The following is a 22,921-nucleotide window of genomic DNA, read 5'->3' as shown; positions in this document are numbered from 1 at the left end:
CTGAACGGGAAACCACTGGGTAAATCTGACAGGGAGAAGGACTTGGGGATCCTAGTTAATGATAAACTTACCTGGAGCAGCCAGTGCCAGGCAGCAGCTGCCAAGGCAAACAGGATCATGGGGTGCATTAAAAGAGGTCTGGATACACATGATGAGAGCATTATACTGCCTCTGTACAAATCCCTAGTTAGACCGCACATGGAGTACTGTGTCCAGTTTTGGGCACCGGTGCTCAGGAAGGATATAATGGAACTAGAGAGAGTACAAAGGAGGGCAACAAAATTAATAAAGGGGATGGGAGAACTACAATACCCAGATAGATTAGCGAAATTAGGATTATTTAGTCTAGAAAAAAGACGACTGAGGGGCGATCTAATAACCATGTATAAGTATATAAGGGGACAATACAAATATCTCGCTGAGGATCTGTTTATGCCAAGGAAGGTGACGGGCACAAGGGGGCATTCTTTGCGTCTGGAGGAGAGAAGGTTTTTCCACCAACATAGAAGAGGATTCTTTACTGTTAGGGCAGTGAGAATCTGGAATTGCTTGCCTGAGGAGGTGGTGATGGCGAACTCAGTCGAGGGGTTCAAGAGAGGCCTGGATGTCTTCCTGGAGCAGAATAATATTGTATCATACAATTATTAGGTTCTGTAGAAGGACGTAGATCTGGGTATTTATTATGATGGAATATAGGCTGAACTGGATGGACAAATGTCTTTTTTCGGCCTTACTAACTATGTTACTATGTTAGAGCACATATGAATAGTCTACATGAGACACATCTGTGGTGGAGGCTCCAGAGCACATATGAATAGTATACATGAGACACATCTGTGGTGGAGGCTCCAGCGCACATATGAATAGTCTACATGAGACACATCTGTGGTGGAGGCTCCAGTGCACATATGAATAGTCTACATGAGACACCTCTGTGGTGGAGGCTCCAGAGCACATATGAATAGTCTACATGAGGCACCTCTGTGGTGGAGGCTCCAGAGCACATATGAATAGTCTACATGAGACACATCTGTGGTGGAGGCTCCAGAGCACATATGAATAGTCTACATGAGACACATCTGTGGTGGAGGCTCCAGCGCACATATGAATAGTCTACATGAGGCAAATCTGTGGTGGAGGCTCCAGCGCACATATGAATAGTCTACATGAGACATCTGTGGTGGAGGCTCCAGAGCACATATGAATAGTCTACATGAGGCACATCTGTGGTGGAGGCTCCAGCGCACATATGAATAGTCTACATGAGGCACCTCTGTGGTGGAGGCTCCAGAGCACATATGAATAGTCTACATGAGGCACCTCTGTGGTGGAGGCTCCAGCGCACATATGAATAGTCTACATGAGACATCTGTGGTGGAGGCTCCAGCGCACATATGAATAGTCTACATGAGACACCTCTGTGGTGGAGGCTCCAGAGCACATATGAATAGTCTACATGAGGCACCTCTGTGGTGGAGGCTCCAGAGCACATATGAATAGTCTACATGAGGCATCTGAGGTGGAGGCTCCAGAGCACATATGAATAGTCTACATGAGACATCTGTGGTGGAGGCTCCAGAGCACATATGAATAGTCTACATGAGGCATCTGTGGTGGAGGCTCCAGAGCACATATGAATAGTCTACATGAGACGTCTGTGGTGGGGGCTCCAGAGCACATATGAATAGTCTACATGAGGCACATCTGTGGTGGAGGCTCCAGAGCACATATGAATAGTCTACATGAGGCACATCTGTGGTGGAGGCTCCAGAGCACATATGAATAGTCTACATGAGACATCTGTGGTGGAGGCTCCAGAGCACATATGAATAGTCTACATGAGGCACATCTGTGGTGGAGGCTCCAGAGCACATATGAATAGTCTACATGAGGCACATCTGTGGTGGAGGCTCCAGAGCACATATGAATAGAGTCTACATGAGGCACATCTGTGGTGGAGGCTCCAGAGCACATATGAATAGAGTCTACATGAGGCACATCTGTGGTGGAGGCTTCAGAGCACATATGAATAGTCTACATGAGACACCTCTGTGGTGGAGGCTCCAGAGAACATATGAATAGTCTACATGAGGCACCTCTGTGGTGGAGGCTCCAGAGCACATATGAATAGTCTACATGAGGCATCTGTGGTGGAGGCTCCAGAGCACATATGAATAGTCTACATGAGACATCTGTGGTGGAGGCTCAAGAGCACATATGAATAGTCTACATGAGACATCTGTGGTGGAGGCTCCAGAGCACATATGAATAGTCTACATGAGACGTCTGTGGTGGAGACTCCAGAGCACATATGAATAGTCTACATGAGGCACATCTGTGGTGGAGGCTCCAGAGCATATATGAATAGTCTACATGAGACACGTGGGTGGTGGAGGCTCCAGCGCACATATGAATAGTCTACATGAGACACCTCTGTGGTGGAGGCTCCAGAGCACATATGAATAGTCTACATGAGGCACCTCTGTGGTGGAGGCTCCAGAGCACATATGAATAGTCTACATGAGGCATCTGTGGTGGAGGCTCCAGAGCACATATGAATAGTCTACATGAGACATCTGTGGTGGAGGCTCCAGAGCACATATGAATAGTCTACATGAGACATCTGTGGTGGAGGCTCCAGAGCACATATGAATAGTCTACATGAGGCACCTTTGTGGTGGAGGCTCCAGAGCACATATGAATCGTCTACATGAGGCATCTGTGGTGGAGGCTACAGAGCACATATGAATAGTCTACATGAGACATCTGTGGTGGAGGCTCCAGAGCACATATGAATAGTCTACATGAGACATCTGTGGTGGAGGCTCCAGCGCACATATGAATAGTCTACATGAGACATCTGTGGTGGAGGCTCCAGCGCACATATGAATAGTCTACATGAGACATCTGTGGTGGAGGCTCCAGAGCACATATGAATAGTCTACATGAGACACCTCTGTGGTGGAGGCTCCAGCGCACATATGAATAGTCTACATGAGGTACATCTGTGGTGGAGGCTCCAGCGCACATATGAATAGTCTACATGAGGCACATCTGTGGTGGAGGCTCCAGAGCACATATGAATAGTCTACATCAGACACCTCTGTGGTGGAGGCTCCAGCGCACATATGAATAATCTACATAAGGCACATCTGTGGTGGAGGCTCCAGAGCACATATGAATAGTCTACATGAGGCACATCTGTGGTGGAGGCTCCAGAGCACATATGAATAGTCTACATGAGACACATCTGTGGTGGAGGCTCCAGAGCACATATGAAGTCTACATGAGACATCTGTGGTGGAGGCTCCAGAGCACATATGAATAGTCTACATGAGACACATCTGTGGTGGAGGCTCCAGCACACATATGAATAGTCTACATGAGACATCTGTGGTGGAGGCTCCAGAGCACATATGAATAGTCTACATGAGGCACATCCGTGGTGGAGGCTCCAGCACACATATGAATAGTCTACATGAGACATCTGTAGTGGAGGCTCCAGAGCACATATGAATAGTCTACATGAGACACATATGTGGTGGAGGCTCCAGAGCACATATGAATAGTCTACATGAGACACATATGTGGTGGAGGCTCCAGAGCACATATGAATAGTCTACATGAGACATCTGTGGTGGAGGCTACAGAGCACATATGAATAGTTTACATGAGGCACATCTGTGGTGGAGGCTCCAGACCACATATGAATAGTCTACATGAGACACAAATGTGGTGGAGGCTCCAGAGCACATATGAATAGTCTACATGAGACACATCTGTGGTGGAGGCTCCAGAGCACATATGAATAGTCTACATGAGACACATCTGTGGTGGAGGCTCCAGCGCACATATGAAGAGTCTACATGAGGCACATCTGTGGTGGAGGCTCCAGAGCACATATGAATAGTCTACATGAGACATCTGTGGTGGAGGCTACAGAGCACATATGAATAGTCTACATGAGGCACCTCTGTAGTGGAGGCTCCAGCGCACATATGAATAATCTACATGAGGCACATCTGTGGTGGAGGCTCCAGAGCACATATGAATAGTCTACATGAGACACATCTGTGGTGGAGGCTCCAGCGCACATATGAATAGTCTACATGAGGCACATCTGTGGTGGAGGCTCCAGCGCACATATGAATAGTCTACATGAGGCACGTCTGTGGTGGAGGCTCCAGAGCACATATGAATAGTCTACATGAGGCACGTCTGTGGTGGAGGCTCCAGAGCATATATGAATAGTCTACATGAGGCACATCTGTGGTGGAGGCTCCAGAGCACATATGAATAGTCTACATGAGGCACACCTGTGGAGGAGGCTCCAGAGCACATATGAATAGTCTACATGAGGCACATCTGTGGTGGAGGCTCCAGAGCACATATGAATAGTCTACATGAGGCACATCTGTGGTGGAGGCTCCAGAGCACATATGAATAGTCTACATGAGGCACATCTGTGGTGGAGGCTTCAGAGCACATATGAATAGTCTACATGAGGCACCTCTGTGGTGGAGGCTCCAGAGCACATATGAATAGTCTACATGATACCTCTGTGGTGGAGGCTCCAGAGCACATATGAAGCATCTACATGAGACACATCTGTGGTGGAGGCTCCAGCGCACATAAGAATAGTCTACATGAGGCACATCTGTGGTGGAGGCTCCAGAGCACATATGAATAGTCAACATGAGGCACCTCTGTGGTGGAGGCTCCAGAGCACATATGAATAGTCTACATGAGGCACCTCTGTGGTGGAGGCTCCAGAGCACATATGAAAAGTCTACATGAGGCACCTCTGTGGTGGAGGCTCCAGAGCACATATGAATAGTCTACATGAGACACCTCTGTGGTGGAGGCTCCAGAGCACATATGAATAGTCTACATGAGACACCTCTGTGGTGGAGGCTCCAGAGCACATATGAATAGTCTACATGAGACACCTCTGTGGTGGAGGCTCCAGCGCACATATGAATAGTCTACATGAGACACCTCTGTGGTGGAGGCTCCAGCGCACATATGAATAGTCTACATGAGACACATCTGTGGTGGAGGCTCCAGAGCACATATGAATAGTCTACATGAGACACATCTGTGGTGGAGGCTCCAGAGCACATATGAAGCCTCTACATGAGACACATCTGTGGTGGAGGCTCCAGAGCACATATGAAAAGTCTACATGAGACACATCTGTGGTGGAGGCTCCAGCGCACATATGAATAGTCTACATGAGGCACATCTGTGGTGGAGGCTCCAGAGCACATATGAATAGTCTACATGAGGCACACCTGTGGTGGAGGCTCCAGAGCACATATGAAGCGTCTACATGAGACACACCTGTGGTGGAGGCTCCAGAGCACATATGAATAGTCTACATGAGGCACATCTGTGGTGGAGGCTCCAGAACAGATATGAATAGTCTACATGAGGCACATCTGTGGTGGAGGCTCCAGAGCACATATGAATAGTCTACATGAGACAACTCTGTGGTGGAGGCTCCAGCGCACATATGAGTATTCTACATGAGGCACGCCTGTGGTGGAGGCTCCAGAGCACATATGAATAGTCTACATGAGGCACATCTGTGATGGAGGCTCCAGAGCACATATGAATAGTCTACATGAGACACATCTGTGGTGGAGGCTCCAGAGCACATATGAATAGTCTACATGAGACACCTCTGTGGTGGAGGCTCCAGAGCACATATTAATAGTCTACATGAGACACCTCTGTGGTGGAGGCTCCAGCGCACATATGAATAGTCTACATGAGGCACGTCTGTGGTGGAGGCTCCAGAGCACATATGAATAGTCTACATGAGACATCTGTGGTGGAGGCTCCAGCGCACATATGAATAGTCTACATGAGACATCTGTGGTGGAGGCTCCAGAGCACATATGAATAGTCTACATGAGACACCTCTGTGGTGGAGGCTCCAGAGCACATATGAATAGTCTACATGAGGTACATCTGTGGTGGAGGCTCCAGCGCACATATGAATAGTCTACATGAGACACGTGTGGGGTGGAGGCTCCAGAGCACATATGAATAGTCTACATGAGACACACCTGTGGTGGAGGCTCCAGAGGACATATGAATAGTCTACATGAGACACATCTGTGGTGGAGGCTCCAGAGCACATATGAATAGTCTACATGAGGCACATCTGTGGTGGAGGCTCCAGAGCACATATGAATAGTCTTCATCAGACACCTCTGTGGTGGAGGCTCCAGCGCACATATGAATAGTCTACATGAGGCACATCTGTGGTGGAGGCTCCAGAGCACATATGAATAGTCTACATGAGGCACATCTGTGGTGGAGGATCCAGAGCACATATGAATAGTCTACATGAGACACATCTGTGGTGGAGGCTCCAGAGCACATATGAAGTCTACATGAGACATCTGTGGTGGAGGCTCCAGAGCACATATGAATAGTCTACATGAGACAGATCTGTGGTGGAGGCTCCAGCACACATATGAATAGTCTACATGAGGCACATCTGTGGTGGAGGCTCCAGAGCACATATGAATAGTCTTCATCAGACACCTCTGTGGTGGAGGCTCCAGCGCACATATGAATAGTCTACATGAGGCACATCTGTGGTGGAGGCTCCAGAGCACATATGAATAGTCTACATGAGACAGATCTGTGGTGGAGGCTCCAGCACACATATGAATAGTCTACATGAGACATCTGTGGTGGAGGCTCCAGAGCACATATGAATAGTCTACATGAGGCACATCCGTGGTGGAGGCTCCAGCACACATATGAATAGTCTACATGACACATTTGTGGTGGAGGCTCCAGAGCACATATGAATAGTCTACATGAGACACATATGTGGTGGAGACTCCAGAGCACATATGAATAGTCTACATGAGACATCTGTGGTGGAGGCTCCAGAGCACATATGAATAGTCTACATGAGGCACATCTGTGGTGGAGGCTCCAGAGCACATATGAATAGTCTACATGAGACACATCTGTGGTGGAGGCTCCAGAGCACATATGAATAGTCTACATGAGACACATCTGTGGTGGAGGCTCCAGAGCACATATGAATAGTCTACATGAGACACATCTGTGGTGGAGGCTCCAGAGCACATATGAATAGTCTACATGAGGCACATCTGTGGTGGAGGCTCCAGAGCACATATGAATTGTCTACATGAGACACATCTGTGGTGGAGGCTCCAGCGCACATATGAATAGTCTACATGAGACATCTGTGGTGGAGGCTCCAGAGCACATATGAATAGTCTACATGAGACACCTCTGTGGTGGAGGCTCCAGCGCACATATGAATAGTCTACATGAGGCACATCTGTGGTGGAGGCTCCAGAGCACATATGAATAGTCTACATGAGACATCTGTGGTGGAGGCTCCAGAGCACATATGAATAGTCTACATGAGGCACCTCTGTAGTGGAGGCTCCAGCGCACATATGAATAATCTACATGAGGCACATCTGTGGTGGAGGCTCCAGAGCACATATGAATAGTCTACATGAGACACCTCTGTGGTGGAGGCTCCAGCGCACATATGAATAGTCTACATGAGGCACATCTGTGGTGGAGGCTCCAGAGGACATATGAATAGTCTACATGAGGCACATCTGTGGTGGAGGTTCCAGAGCACATATGAATAGTCTACATGAGGCACATCTGTGGAGGAGGCTCCAGAGCACATATGAATAGTCTACATGAGGCACATCTGTGGTGGAGGCTCCAGAGCACATATGAATAGTCTACATGATGCACGTCTGTGGTGGAGGCTTCAGAGCACATATGAATAGTCTACATGATGCACGTCTGTGGTGGAGGCTCCAGAGCACATATGAATAGTCTACATGAGGCACCTCTGTGGTGGAGGCTTCAGAGCACATATGAATAGTCTACATGATGCACGTCTGTGGTGGAGGCTCCAGAGCACATATGAATAGTCTACATGAGGCACCTCTGTGGTGGAGGCTCCAGAGCACATATGAATAGTCTACATGAGGAACATATGTGGTGGAGGCTCCAGAGCACATATGAATAGTCTACATGAGGCACCTCTGTGGTGGAGGTTCCAGAGCACATATGAATAGTCTACATGAGACACCTCTGTGGTGGAGGCTCCAGAGAACATATGAATATTCTACATGAGGCACCTCTGTGGTGGAGGCTCCAGAGCACATATGAATAGTCTACATGAGACCTCTATGGTGGAGGCTCCAGAGCACATATGAAGCGTCTACATGAGACACATCTGTGGTGGAGGCTCCAAAGCACATATGAATAGTCTACATGAGGCACATCTGTGGTGGAGGCTCCAGAGCACATATGAATAGTCTACATGAGACACATCAGTGGTGGAGGCTTCAGAGCACATATGAATAGTCTACATGAGGCATCTGTGGTGGAGGCTCCAGAGCACATATGAATAGTCTACATGAGACATCTGTGGTGGAGGCTCCAGCGCACATATGAATAGTCTACATGAGACACCTCTGTGGTGGAGGCTCCAGAGCACATATGAATAGTCTACATGAGACACATCTGTGGTGGAGGCTCCAGAGCACATATGAATAGTCTACATGAGACACATCTGTGGTGGAGGCTCCAGCGCACATATGAATAGTCTACATGAGGCACATCTGTGGTGGAGGCTCCAGAGCACATATGAATAGTCTACATGAGGCACGTCTGTGGTGGAGGCTCCAGAGCACATATGAATAGTCTACATGAAGCACGTCTGTGGTGGAGGCTCCAGAGCACATATGAATAGTCTACATGAGGCATCTGTGGTGGAGGCTCCAGAGCATATATGAATAGTCTACATGAGGCACCACTGTGGTGGAGGCTCCAGAGCACATATGAATATTCTACATGAGGCACCTCTGTGGTGGAGGCTCCAGAACACATATGAATAGTCTACATGAGACCTCTGTGGTGGAGGCTCCAGAGCACATATGAAGCGTCTACATGAGACACATCTGTGGTGGAGGCTCCAGCGCACATATGAATAGTCTACATGAGACACATCAGTGGTGGAGGCTTCAGAGCACATATGAATAGTCTACATGAGGCATCTGTGGTGGAGGCTCCAGAGCACATATTAATAGTCTACATGAGACATCTGTGGTGGAGGCTCCAGCGCACATATGAATAGTCTACATGAGGCACGTCTGTGGTGGAGGCTCCAGAGCACATATGAATAGTCTACATGAGGCATCTGTGGTGGAGGCTCCAGAGCACATATGAATAGTCTACATGAGACACATCTGTGGTGGAGGCTCCAGCGCACATATGAATAGTCTACATGAGACACCTCTGTGATGGAGGCTCCAGAGCACATATGAATAGTCTACATGAGACATCTGTGGTGGAGGCTCCAGCGCACATATGAATAGTCTACATGAGTCACATCTGTGGTGGAGGCTCCAGAGCACATATGAATAGTCTACATGAGGCACCTCTGTGGTGGAGGCTTCAGAGCACATATGAATAGTCTACATGAGACACCTCTGTGGTGGAGGCTCCAGAGCACATATGAATAGTCTACATGAGGCATCTGTGGTGGAGGCTCCAGAGCACATATGAATAGTCTACATGAGACACATCTGTGGTGGAGGCTCCAGAGCACATATGAATAGTATACATGAGACACATCTGTGGTGGAGGCTCCAGCGCACATATGAATAGTCTACATGAGACATCTGTGGTGGAGGCTCCAGCGCACATATGAATAGTCTACATGAGACACCTCTGTGGTGGAGGCTCCAGAGCACATATGAATAGTCTACATGAGGCACCTCTGTGGTGGAGGCTCCAGAGCACATATGAATAGTCTACATGAGACACATCTGTGGTGGAGGCTCCAGAGCACATATGAATAGTCTACATGAGACACATCTGTGGTGGAGGCTCCAGCGCACATATGAATAGTCTACATGAGGCACATCTGTGGTGGAGGCTCCAGCGCACATATGAATAGTCTACATGAGACATCTGTGGTGGAGGCTCCAGAGCACATATGAATAGTCTACATGAGGCACATCTGTGGTGGAGGCTCCAGCGCACATATGAATAGTCTACATGAGGCACCTCTGTGGTGGAGGCTCCAGAGCACATATGAATAGTCTACATGAGGCACCTCTGTGGTGGAGGCTCCAGCGCACATATGAATAGTCTACATGAGACATCTGTGGTGGAGGCTCCAGCGCACATATGAATAGTCTACATGAGACACCTCTGTGGTGGAGGCTCCAGAGCACATATGAATAGTCTACATGAGGCACCTCTGTGGTGGAGGCTCCAGAGCACATATGAATAGTCTACATGAGGCATCTGTGGTGGAGGCTCCAGAGCACATATGAATAGTCTACATGAGACATCTGTGGTGGAGGCTCCAGAGCACATATGAATAGTCTACATGAGGCATCTGTGGTGGAGGCTCCAGAGCACATATGAATAGTCTACATGAGACGTCTGTGGTGGGGGCTCCAGAGCACATATGAATAGTCTACATGAGGCACATCTGTGGTGGAGGCTCCAGAGCACATATGAATAGTCTACATGAGGCACATCTGTGGTGGAGGCTCCAGAGCACATATGAATAGTCTACATGAGACATCTGTGGTGGAGGCTCCAGAGCACATATGAATAGTCTACATGAGACACATCTGTGGTGGAGGCTCCAGAGCACATATGAATATTCTACATGAGGCACATCTGTGGTGGAGGCTCCAGAGCACATATGAATAGAGTCTACATGAGGCACATCTGTGGTGGAGGCTCCAGAGCACATATGAATAGAGTCTACATGAGGCACATCTGTGGTGGAGGCTCCAGAGCACATATGAATAGTCTACATGAGACACCTCTGTGGTGGAGGCTCCAGAGAACATATGAATAGTCTACATGAGGCACCTCTGTGGTGGAGGCTCCAGAGCACATATGAATAGTCTACATGAGGCATCTGTGGTGGAGGCTCCAGAGCACATATGAATAGTCTACATGAGACATCTGTGGTGGAGGCTCCAGAGCACATATGAATAGTCTATATGAGACACATCTGTGGTGGAGGCTCCAGCACACATATGAATAGTCTACATGAGGCACATCGGTGGTGGAGGCTACAGAGCACATATGAATAGTCTACATGAGACACCTCTGTGGTGGAGGCTCCAGCGCACTTATGAATAATCTACATGAGGCACGTCTGTGGTGGAGGCTCCAGAGCACATATGAATAGTCTACATGAGGCACGTCTGTGGTGGAGGCTCCAGAGCACATATGAATAGTCTACATGAGACACGTCTGTGGTGGAGGCTCCAGAGCACATATGAATAGTCTACATGAGGCACATTTGTGGTGGAGGCTCCAGCGCACATATGAATAGTCGACATGAGACACGTCTGTGGTGGAGGCTCCAGAGCACATATGAATAGTCTACATGAGGCACATCTGTGGTGGAGGCTCCAGAACAGATATGAATACTCTACATGAGGCACATCTGTGGTGGAGGCTCCAGAGCACATATGAATAGTCTACATGAGACAACTCTGTGGTGGAGGCTCCAGCGCACATATGAATATTCTACATGAGGCACGCCTGTGGTGGAGGCTCCAGAGCACATATGAATAGTCTACATGAGGCACATCTGTGGTGGAGGCTCCAGAGCACATATGAATAGTCTACATGAGACACATCTGTGGTGGAGGCTCCAGAGCACATATGAATAGTCTACATGAGACACATCTGTGGTGGAGGCTCCAGAGCACATATGAATAGTCTACATGAGACACCTCTGTGGTGGAGGCTCCAGAGCACATATGAATAGTCTACATGAGACATCTGTGGTGGAGGCTCCAGCGCACATATGAATAGTCTACATGAGACATCTGTGGTGGAGGCTCCAGAGCACATATGAATAGTCTACATGAGACACCTCTGTGGTGGAGGCTCCAGAGCACATATGAATAGTCTACATGAGGTACATCTGTGGTGGAGGCTCCAGCGCACATATGAATAGTCTACATGAGACACGTGTGTGGTGGAGGCTCAAGAGCACATATGAATAGTCTACATGAGACACACCTGTGGTGGAGGCTCCAGAGGACATATGAATAGTCTACATGAGACACATCTGTGGTGGAGGCTCCAGAGCACATATGAATAGTCTACATGAGGCACATCTGTGGTGGAGGCTCCAGAGCACATATGAATAGTCTTCATCAGACACCTCTGTGGTGGAGGCTCCAGCGCACATATGAATAGTCTACATGAGGCACATCTGTGGTGGAGGCTCCAGAGCACATATGAATAGTCTACATGAGGCACATCTGTGGTGGAGGATCCAGAGCACATATGAATAGTCTACATGAGACACATCTGTGGTGGAGGCTCCAGAGCACATATGAAGTCTACATGAGACATCTGTGGTGGAGGCTCCAGAGCACATATGAATAGTCTACATGAGACAGATCTGTGGTGGAGGCTCCAGCACACATATGAATAGTCTACATGAGGCACATCTGTGGTGGAGGCTCCAGAGCACATATGAATAGTCTTCATCAGACACCTCTGTGGTGGAGGCTCCAGCGCACATATGAATAGTCTACATGAGGCACATCTGTGGTGGAGGCTCCAGAGCACATATGAATAGTCTACATGAGACAGATCTGTGGTGGAGGCTCCAGCACACATATGAATAGTCTACATGAGACATCTGTGGTGGAGGCTCCAGAGCACATATGAATAGTCTACATGAGGCACATCCGTGGTGGAGGCTCCAGCACACATATGAATAGTCTACATGACACATTTGTGGTGGAGGCTCCAGAGCACATATGAATAGTCTACATGAGACACATATGTGGTGGAGACTCCAGAGCACATATGAATAGTCTACATGAGACATCTGTGGTGGAGGCTCCAGAGCACATATGAATAGTCTACATGAGGCACATCTGTGGTGGAGGCTCCAGAGCACATATGAATAGTCTACATGAGACACATCTGTGGTGGAGGCTCCAGAGCACATATGAATAGTCTACATGAGACACATCTGTGGTGGAGGCTCCAGAGCACATATGAATAGTCTACATGAGACACATCTGTGGTGGAGGCTCCAGAGCACATATGAATAGTCTACATGAGGCACATCTGTGGTGGAGGCTCCAGAGCACATATGAATTGTCTACATGAGACACATCTGTGGTGGAGGCTCCAGCGCACATATGAATAGTCTACATGAGACACATCTGTGGTGGAGGCTCCAGAGCACATATGAATAGTCTACATGAGACACCTCTGTGGTGGAGGCTCCAGCGCACATATGAATAGTCTACATGAGGCACATCTGTGGTGGAGGCTCCAGAGCACATATGAATAGTCTACATGAGACATCTGTGGTGGAGGCTCCAGAGCACATATGAATAGTCTACATGAGGCACCTCTGTAGTGGAGGCTCCAGCGCACATATGAATAATCTACATGAGGCACATCTGTGGTGGAGGCTCCAGAGCACATATGAATAGTCTACATGAGACACCTCTGTGGCGGAGGCTCCAGCGCACATATGAATAGTCTACATGAGGCACATCTGTGGTGGAGGCTCCAGAGGACATATGAATAGTCTACATGAGGCACATCTGTGGTGGAGGTTCCAGAGCACATATGAATAGTCTACATGAGGCACATCTGTGGTGGAGGCTCCAGAGCACATATGAATAGTCTACATGATGCACGTCTGTGGTGGAGGCTTCAGAGCACATATGAATAGTCTACATGATGCACGTCTGTGGTGGAGGCTCCAGAGCACATATGAATAGTCTACATGAGGCACCTCTGTGGTGGAGGCTTCAGAGCACATATGAATAGTCTACATGATGCACGTCTGTGGTGGAGGCTCCAGAGCACATATGAATAGTCTACATGAGGCACCTCTGTGGTGGAGGCTCCAGAGCACATATGAATAGTCTACATGAGGAACATATGTGGTGGAGGCTCCAGAGCACATATGAATAGTCTACATGAGGCACGTCTGTGGTGGAGGCTTCAGAGCACATATGAATAGTCTACATGATGCACGTCTGTGGTGGAGGCTCCAGAGCACATATGAATAGTCTACATGAGGCACCTCTGTGGTGGAGGCTCCAGAGCACATATGAATAGTCTACATGAGACACCTCTGTGGTGGAGGCTCCAGAGAACATATGAATATTCTACATGAGGCACCTCTGTGGTGGAGGCTCCAGAGCACATATGAATAGTCTACATGAGACCTCTATGGTGGAGGCTCCAGAGCACATATGAAGCGTCTACATGAGACACATCTGTGGTGGAGGCTCCAACGCACATATGAATAGTCTACATGAGACATATCAGTGGTGGAGGCTTCAGAGCACATATGAATAGTCTACATGAGGCATCTGTGGTGGAGGCTCCAGAGCACATATGAATAGTCTACATGAGACATCTGTGGTGGAGGCTCCAGCGCACATATGAATAGTCTACATGAGACACCTCTGTGGTGGAGGCTCCAGAGCACATATGAATAGTCTACATGAGACACATCTGTGGTGGAGGCTCCAGAGCACATATGAATAGTCTACATGAGACACATCTGTGGTGGAGGCTCCAGCGCACATATGAATAGTCTACATGAGGCACATCTGTGGTGGAGGCTCCAGAGCACATATGAATAGTCTACATGAGGCACGTCTGTGGTGGAGGCTCCAGAGCACATATGAATAGTCTACATGAAGCACGTCTGTGGTGGAGGCTCCAGAGCACATATGAATAGTCTACATGAGGCATCTGTGGTGGAGGCTCCAGAGCATATATGAATAGTCTACATGAGGCACCTCTGTGGTGGAGGCTCCAGAGCACATATGAATATTCTACATGAGGCACCTCTGTGGTGGAGGCTCCAGAACACATATGAATAGTCTACATGAGACCTCTGTGGTGGAGGCTCCAGAGCACATATGAAGCGTCTACATGAGACACATCTGTGGTGGAGGCTCCAGCGCACATATGAATAGTCTACATGAGACACATCAGTGGTGGAGGCTTCAGAGCACATATGAATAGTCTACATGAGGCATCTGTGGTGGAGGCTCCAGAGCACATATTAATAGTCTACATGAGACATCTGTGGTGGAGGCTCCAGCGCACATATGAATAGTCTACATGAGACACATCTGTGGTGGAGGCTCCAGAGCACATATGAATAGTCTACATGAGGCACGTCTGTGGTGGAGGCTCCAGAGCACATATGAATAGTCTACATGAGGCATCTGTGGTGGAGGCTCCAGAGCACATATGAATAGTCTACATGAGACACATCTGTGGTGGAGGCTCCAGCGCACATATGAATAGTCTACATGAGACACCTCTGTGATGGAGGCTCCAGAGCACATATGAATAGTCTACATGAGACATCTGTGGTGGAGGCTCCAGCGCACATATGAATAGTCTACATGAGTCACATCTGTGGTGGAGGCTCCAGAGCACATATGAATAGTCTACATGAGGCACCTCTGTGGTGGAGGCTTCAGAGCACATATGAATAGTCTACATGAGACACCTCTGTGGTGGAGGCTCCAGAGCACATATGAATAGTCTACATGAGGCATCTGTGGTGGAGGCTCCAGAGCACATATGAATAGTCTACATGAGACACATCTGTGGTGGAGGCTCCAGAGCACATATGAATAGTATACATGAGACACATCTGTGGTGGAGGCTCCAGCGCACATATGAATAGTCTACATGAGACATCTGTGGTGGAGGCTCCAGCGCACATATGAATAGTCTACATGAGACACCTCTGTGGTGGAGGCTCCAGAGCACATATGAATAGTCTACATGAGGCACCTCTGTGGTGGAGGCTCCAGAGCACATATGAATAGTCTACATGAGACACATCTGTGGTGGAGGCTCCAGAGCACATATGAATAGTCTACATGAGACACATCTGTGGTGGAGGCTCCAGCGCACATATGAATAGTCTACATGAGGCACATCTGTGGTGGAGGCTCCAGCGCACATATGAATAGTCTACATGAGACATCTGTGGTGGAGGCTCCAGAGCACATATGAATAGTCTACATGAGGCACATCTGTGGTGGAGGCTCCAGCGCACATATGAATAGTCTACATGAGGCACCTCTGTGGTGGAGGCTCCAGAGCACATATGAATAGTCTACATGAGGCACCTCTGTGGTGGAGGCTCCAGCGCACATATGAATAGTCTACATGAGACATCTGTGGTGGAGGCTCCAGCGCACATATGAATAGTCTACATGAGACACCTCTGTGGTGGAGGCTCCAGAGCACATATGAATAGTCTACATGAGGCACCTCTGTGGTGGAGGCTCCAGAGCACATATGAATAGTCTACATGAGGCATCTGTGGTGGAGGCTCCAGAGCACATATGAATAGTCTACATGAGACATCTGTGGTGGAGGCTCCAGAGCACATATGAATAGTCTACATGAGGCATCTGTGGTGGAGGCTCCAGAGCACATATGAATAGTCTACATGAGACGTCTGTGGTGGGGGCTCCAGAGCACATATGAATAGTCTACATGAGGCACATCTGTGGTGGAGGCTCCAGAGCACATATGAATAGTCTACATGAGACATCTGTGGTGGAGGCTCCAGAGCACATATGAATAGTCTACATGAGGCACATCTGTGGTGGAGGCTCCAGAGCACATATGAATATTCTACATGAGGCACATCTGTGGTGGAGGCTCCAGAGCACATATGAATAGAGTCTACATGAGGCACATCTGTGGTGGAGGCTCCAGAGCACATATGAATAGAGTCTACATGAGGCACATCTGTGGTGGAGGCTCCAGAGCACATATGAATAGTCTACATGAGACACCTCTGTGGTGGAGGCTCCAGAGAACATATGAATAGTCTACATGAGGCACCTCTGTGGTGGAGGCTCCAGAGCACATATGAATAGTCTACATGAGGCATCTGTGGTGGAGGCTCCAGAGCACATATGAATAGTCTACATGAGGCATCTGTGGTGGAGGCTCCAGAGCACATATTAATAGTCTACATGAGACATCTGTGGTGGAGGCTCCAGCGCACATATGAATAGTCTACATGAGACACATCTGTGGTGGAGGCTCCAGAGCACATATGAATAGTCTACATGAGGCACGTCTGTGGTGGAGGCTCCAGAGCACATATGAATAGTCTACATGAGGCATCTGTGGTGGAGGCTCCAGAGCACATATGAATAGTCTACATGAGACACATCTGTGGTGGAGGCTCCAGCGCACATATGAATAGTCTACATGAGACACCTCTGTGATGGAGGCTCCAGAGCACATATGAATAGTCTACATGAGACATCTGTGGTGGAGGCTCCAGAGCACATATGAATAGTCTACATGAGGCACATCTGTGGTGGAGGCTCCAGCGCACATATGAATAGTCTACATGAGGCACCTCTGTGGTGGAGGCTCCAGAGCACATATGAATAGTATACATGAGACACATCTGTGGTGGAGGCTCCAGCGCACATATGAATAGTCTACATGAGACATCTGTGGTGGAGGCTCCAGCGCACATATGAATAGTCTACATGAGACACCTCTGTGGTGGAGGCTCCAGAGCACATATGAATAGTCTACATGAGGCACCTCTGTGGTGGAGGCTCCAGAGCACATATGAATAGTCTACATGAGACACATCTGTGGTGGAGGCTCCAGAGCACATATGAATAGTCTACATGAGACACATCTGTGGTGGAGGCTCCAGCGCACATATGAATAGTCTACATGAGGCACATCTGTGGTGGAGGCTCCAGCGCACATATGAATAGTCTACATGAGACATCTGTGGTGGAGGCTCCAGCGCACATATGAATAGTCTACATGAGACACATCTGTGGTGGAGGCTCCAGAGCACATATGAATAGTCTACATGAGACACATCTGTGGTGGAGGCTCCAGCGCACATATGAATAGTCTACATGAGGCACATCTGTGGTGGAGGCTCCAGAGCACATATGAATAGTCTACATGAGGCACGTCTGTGGTGGAGGCTCCAGAGCACATATGAATAGTCTACATGAAGCACGTCTGTGGTGGAGGCTCCAGAGCACATATGAATAGTCTACATGAGGCATCTGTGGTGGAGGCTCCAGAGCATATATGAATAGTCTACATGAGGCACCTCTGTGGTGGAGGCTCCAGAGCACATATGAATATTCTACATGAGGCACCTCTGTGGTGGAGGCTCCAGAACACATATGAATAGTCTACATGAGACCTCTGTGGTGGAGGCTCCAGAGCACATATGAAGCGTCTACATGAGACACATCTGTGGTGGAGGCTCCAGCGCACATATGAATAGTCTACATGAGACACATCAGTGGTGGAGGCTTCAGAGCACATATGAATAGTCTACATGAGGCATCTGTGGTGGAGGCTCCAGAGCACATATTAATAGTCTACATGAGACATCTGTGGTGGAGGCTCCAGCGCACATATGAATAGTCTACATGAGACACATCTGTGGTGGAGGCTCCAGAGCACATATGAATAGTCTACATGAGGCACGTCTGTGGTGGAGGCTCCAGAGCACATATGAATAGTCTACATGAGGCATCTGTGGTGGAGGCTCCAGAGCACATATGAATAGTCTACATGAGACACATCTGTGGTGGAGGCTCCAGCGCACATATGAATAGTCTACATGAGACACCTCTGTGATGGAGGCTCCAGAGCACATATGAATAGTCTACATGAGACATCTGTGGTGGAGGCTCCAGCGCACATATGAATAGTCTACATGAGTCACATCTGTGGTGGAGGCTCCAGAGCACATATGAATAGTCTACATGAGGCACCTCTGTGGTGGAGGCTTCAGAGCACATATGAATAGTCTACATGAGACACCTCTGTGGTGGAGGCTCCAGAGCACATATGAATAGTCTACATGAGGCATCTGTGGTGGAGGCTCCAGAGCACATATGAATAGTCTACATGAGACACATCTGTGGTGGAGGCTCCAGAGCACATATGAATAGTATACATGAGACACATCTGTGGTGGAGGCTCCAGCGCACATATGAATAGTCTACATGAGACATCTGTGGTGGAGGCTCCAGCGCACATATGAATAGTCTACATGAGACACCTCTGTGGTGGAGGCTCCAGAGCACATATGAATAGTCTACATGAGGCACCTCTGTGGTGGAGGCTCCAGAGCACATATGAATAGTCTACATGAGACACATCTGTGGTGGAGGCTCCAGAGCACATATGAATAGTCTACATGAGACACATCTGTGGTGGAGGCTCCAGCGCACATATGAATAGTCTACATGAGGCACATCTGTGGTGGAGGCTCCAGCGCACATATGAATAGTCTACATGAGACATCTGTGGTGGAGGCTCCAGAGCACATATGAATAGTCTACATGAGGCACATCTGTGGTGGAGGCTCCAGCGCACATATGAATAGTCTACATGAGGCACCTCTGTGGTGGAGGCTCCAGAGCACATATGAATAGTCTACATGAGGCACCTCTGTGGTGGAGGCTCCAGCGCACATATGAATAGTCTACATGAGACATCTGTGGTGGAGGCTCCAGCGCACATATGAATAGTCTACATGAGACACCTCTGTGGTGGAGGCTCCAGAGCACATATGAATAGTCTACATGAGGCACCTCTGTGGTGGAGGCTCCAGAGCACATATGAATAGTCTACATGAGGCATCTGTGGTGGAGGCTCCAGAGCACATATGAATAGTCTACATGAGACATCTGTGGTGGAGGCTCCAGAGCACATATGAATAGTCTACATGAGGCATCTGTGGTGGAGGCTCCAGAGCACATATGAATAGTCTACATGAGACGTCTGTGGTGGGGGCTCCAGAGCACATATGAATAGTCTACATGAGGCACATCTGTGGTGGAGGCTCCAGAGCACATATGAATAGTCTACATGAGACATCTGTGGTGGAGGCTCCAGAGCACATATGAATAGTCTACATGAGGCACATCTGTGGTGGAGGCTCCAGAGCACATATGAATATTCTACATGAGGCACATCTGTGGTGGAGGCTCCAGAGCACATATGAATAGAGTCTACATGAGGCACATCTGTGGTGGAGGCTCCAGAGCACATATGAATAGAGTCTACATGAGGCACATCTGTGGTGGAGGCTCCAGAGCACATATGAATAGTCTACATGAGACACCTCTGTGGTGGAGGCTCCAGAGAACATATGAATAGTCTACATGAGGCACCTCTGTGGTGGAGGCTCCAGAGCACATATGAATAGTCTACATGAGGCATCTGTGGTGGAGGCTCCAGAGCACATATGAATAGTCTACATGAGGCATCTGTGGTGGAGGCTCCAGAGCACATATTAATAGTCTACATGAGACATCTGTGGTGGAGGCTCCAGCGCACATATGAATAGTCTACATGAGACACATCTGTGGTGGAGGCTCCAGAGCACATATGAATAGTCTACATGAGGCACGTCTGTGGTGGAGGCTCCAGAGCACATATGAATAGTCTACATGAGGCATCTGTGGTGGAGGCTCCAGAGCACATATGAATAGTCTACATGAGACACATCTGTGGTGGAGGCTCCAGCGCACATATGAATAGTCTACATGAGACACCTCTGTGATGGAGGCTCCAGAGCACATATGAATAGTCTACATGAGACATCTGTGGTGGAGGCTCCAGAGCACATATGAATAGTCTACATGAGGCACATCTGTGGTGGAGGCTCCAGCGCACATATGAATAGTCTACATGAGGCACCTCTGTGGTGGAGGCTCCAGAGCACATATGAATAGTATACATGAGACACATCTGTGGTGGAGGCTCCAGCGCACATATGAATAGTCTACATGAGACATCTGTGGTGGAGGCTCCAGCGCACATATGAATAGTCTACATGAGACACCTCTGTGGTGGAGGCTCCAGAGCACATATGAATAGTCTACATGAGGCACCTCTGTGGTGGAGGCTCCAGAGCACATATGAATAGTCTACATGAGACACATCTGTGGTGGAGGCTCCAGAGCACATATGAATAGTCTACATGAGACACATCTGTGGTGGAGGCTCCAGCGCACATATGAATAGTCTACATGAGGCACATCTGTGGTGGAGGCTCCAGCGCACATATGAATAGTCTACATGAGACATCTGTGGTGGAGGCTCCAGCGCACATATGAATAGTCTACATGAGACACATCTGTGGTGGAGGCTCCAGAGCACATATGAATAGTCTACATGAGGCACGTCTGTGGTGGAGGCTCCAGAGCACATATGAATAGTCTACATGAGGCATCTGTGGTGGAGGCTCCAGAGCACATATGAATAGTCTACATGAGACACATCTGTGGTGGAGGCTCCAGCGCACATATGAATAGTCTACATGAGACACCTCTGTGATGGAGGCTCCAGAGCACATATGAATAGTCTACATGAGACATCTGTGGTGGAGGCTCCAGAGCACATATGAATAGTCTACATGAGGCACATCTGTGGTGGAGGCTCCAGCGCACATATGAATAGTCTACATGAGGCACCTCTGTGGTGGAGGCTCCAGAGCACATATGAATAGTATACATGAGACACATCTGTGGTGGAGGCTCCAGCGCACATATGAATAGTCTACATGAGACATCTGTGGTGGAGGCTCCAGCGCACATATGAATAGTCTACATGAGACACCTCTGTGGTGGAGGCTCCAGAGCACATATGAATAGTCTACATGAGGCACCTCTGTGGTGGAGGCTCCAGAGCACATATGAATAGTCTACATGAGACACATCTGTGGTGGAGGCTCCAGAGCACATATGAATAGTCTACATGAGGCATCTGTGGTGGAGGCTCCAGAGCACATATGAATAGTCTACATGAGACATCTGTGGTGGAGGCTCCAGAGCACATATGAATAGTCTACATGAGACATCTGTGGTGGAGGCTCCAGAGCACATATGAATAGTCTACATGAGGCACCTCTGTGGTGGAGGCTCCAGAGCACATATGAATAGTCTACATGAGACATCTGTGGTGGAGGCTCCAGCGCACATATGAATAGTCTACATGAGACATCTGTGGTGGAGGCTCCAGAGCACATATGAATAGTCTACATGAGACACCTCTGTGGTGGAGGCTCCAGAGAACATATGAATAGTCTACATGAGGTACATCTGTGGTGGAGGCTCCAGCGCACATATGAATAGTCTACATGAGGCACATCTGTGGTGGAGGCTCCAGAGCACATATGAATAGTCTACATTAGACACCTCTGTGGTGGAGGCTCCAGCGCACATATGAATAGTCTACATAAGGCACATCTGTGGTGGAGGCTCCAGAGCACATATGAATAGTCTACATGAGGCACATCTGTGGTGGAGGCTCCAGAGCACATATGAATAGTCTACATGAGACACATCTGTGGTGGAGGCTCCAGAGCACATATGAAGTCTACATGAGACATCTGTGGTGGAGGCTCCAGAGCACATATGAATAGTCTACATGAGACACATCTGTGGTGGAGGCTCCAGCACACATATGAATAGTCTACATGAGACATCTGTGGTGGAGGCTCCAGAGCACATATGAATAGTCTACATGAGGCACATCCGTGGTGGAGGCTCCAGCACACATATGAATAGTCTACATGAGACATCTGTGGTGGAGGCTCCAGAGCACATATGAATAGTCTACATGAGACACATATGTGGTGGAGGCTCCAGAGCACATATGAATAGTCTACATGAGACACATATGTGGTGGAGGCTCCAGAGCACATATGAATAGTCTACATGAGACATCTGTGGTGGAGGCTACAGAGCACATATGAATAGTTTACATGAGGCACATCTGTGGTGGAGGCTCCAGACCA

The sequence above is a fragment of the Ranitomeya imitator genome, chromosome 1 (assembly GCF_032444005.1).
Source record: "Ranitomeya imitator isolate aRanImi1 chromosome 1, aRanImi1.pri, whole genome shotgun sequence".
NCBI classification, from domain to species: Eukaryota; Metazoa; Chordata; class Amphibia; order Anura; family Dendrobatidae; genus Ranitomeya; species Ranitomeya imitator.
Note: the sequence above shows the minus strand (reverse complement) of the source record.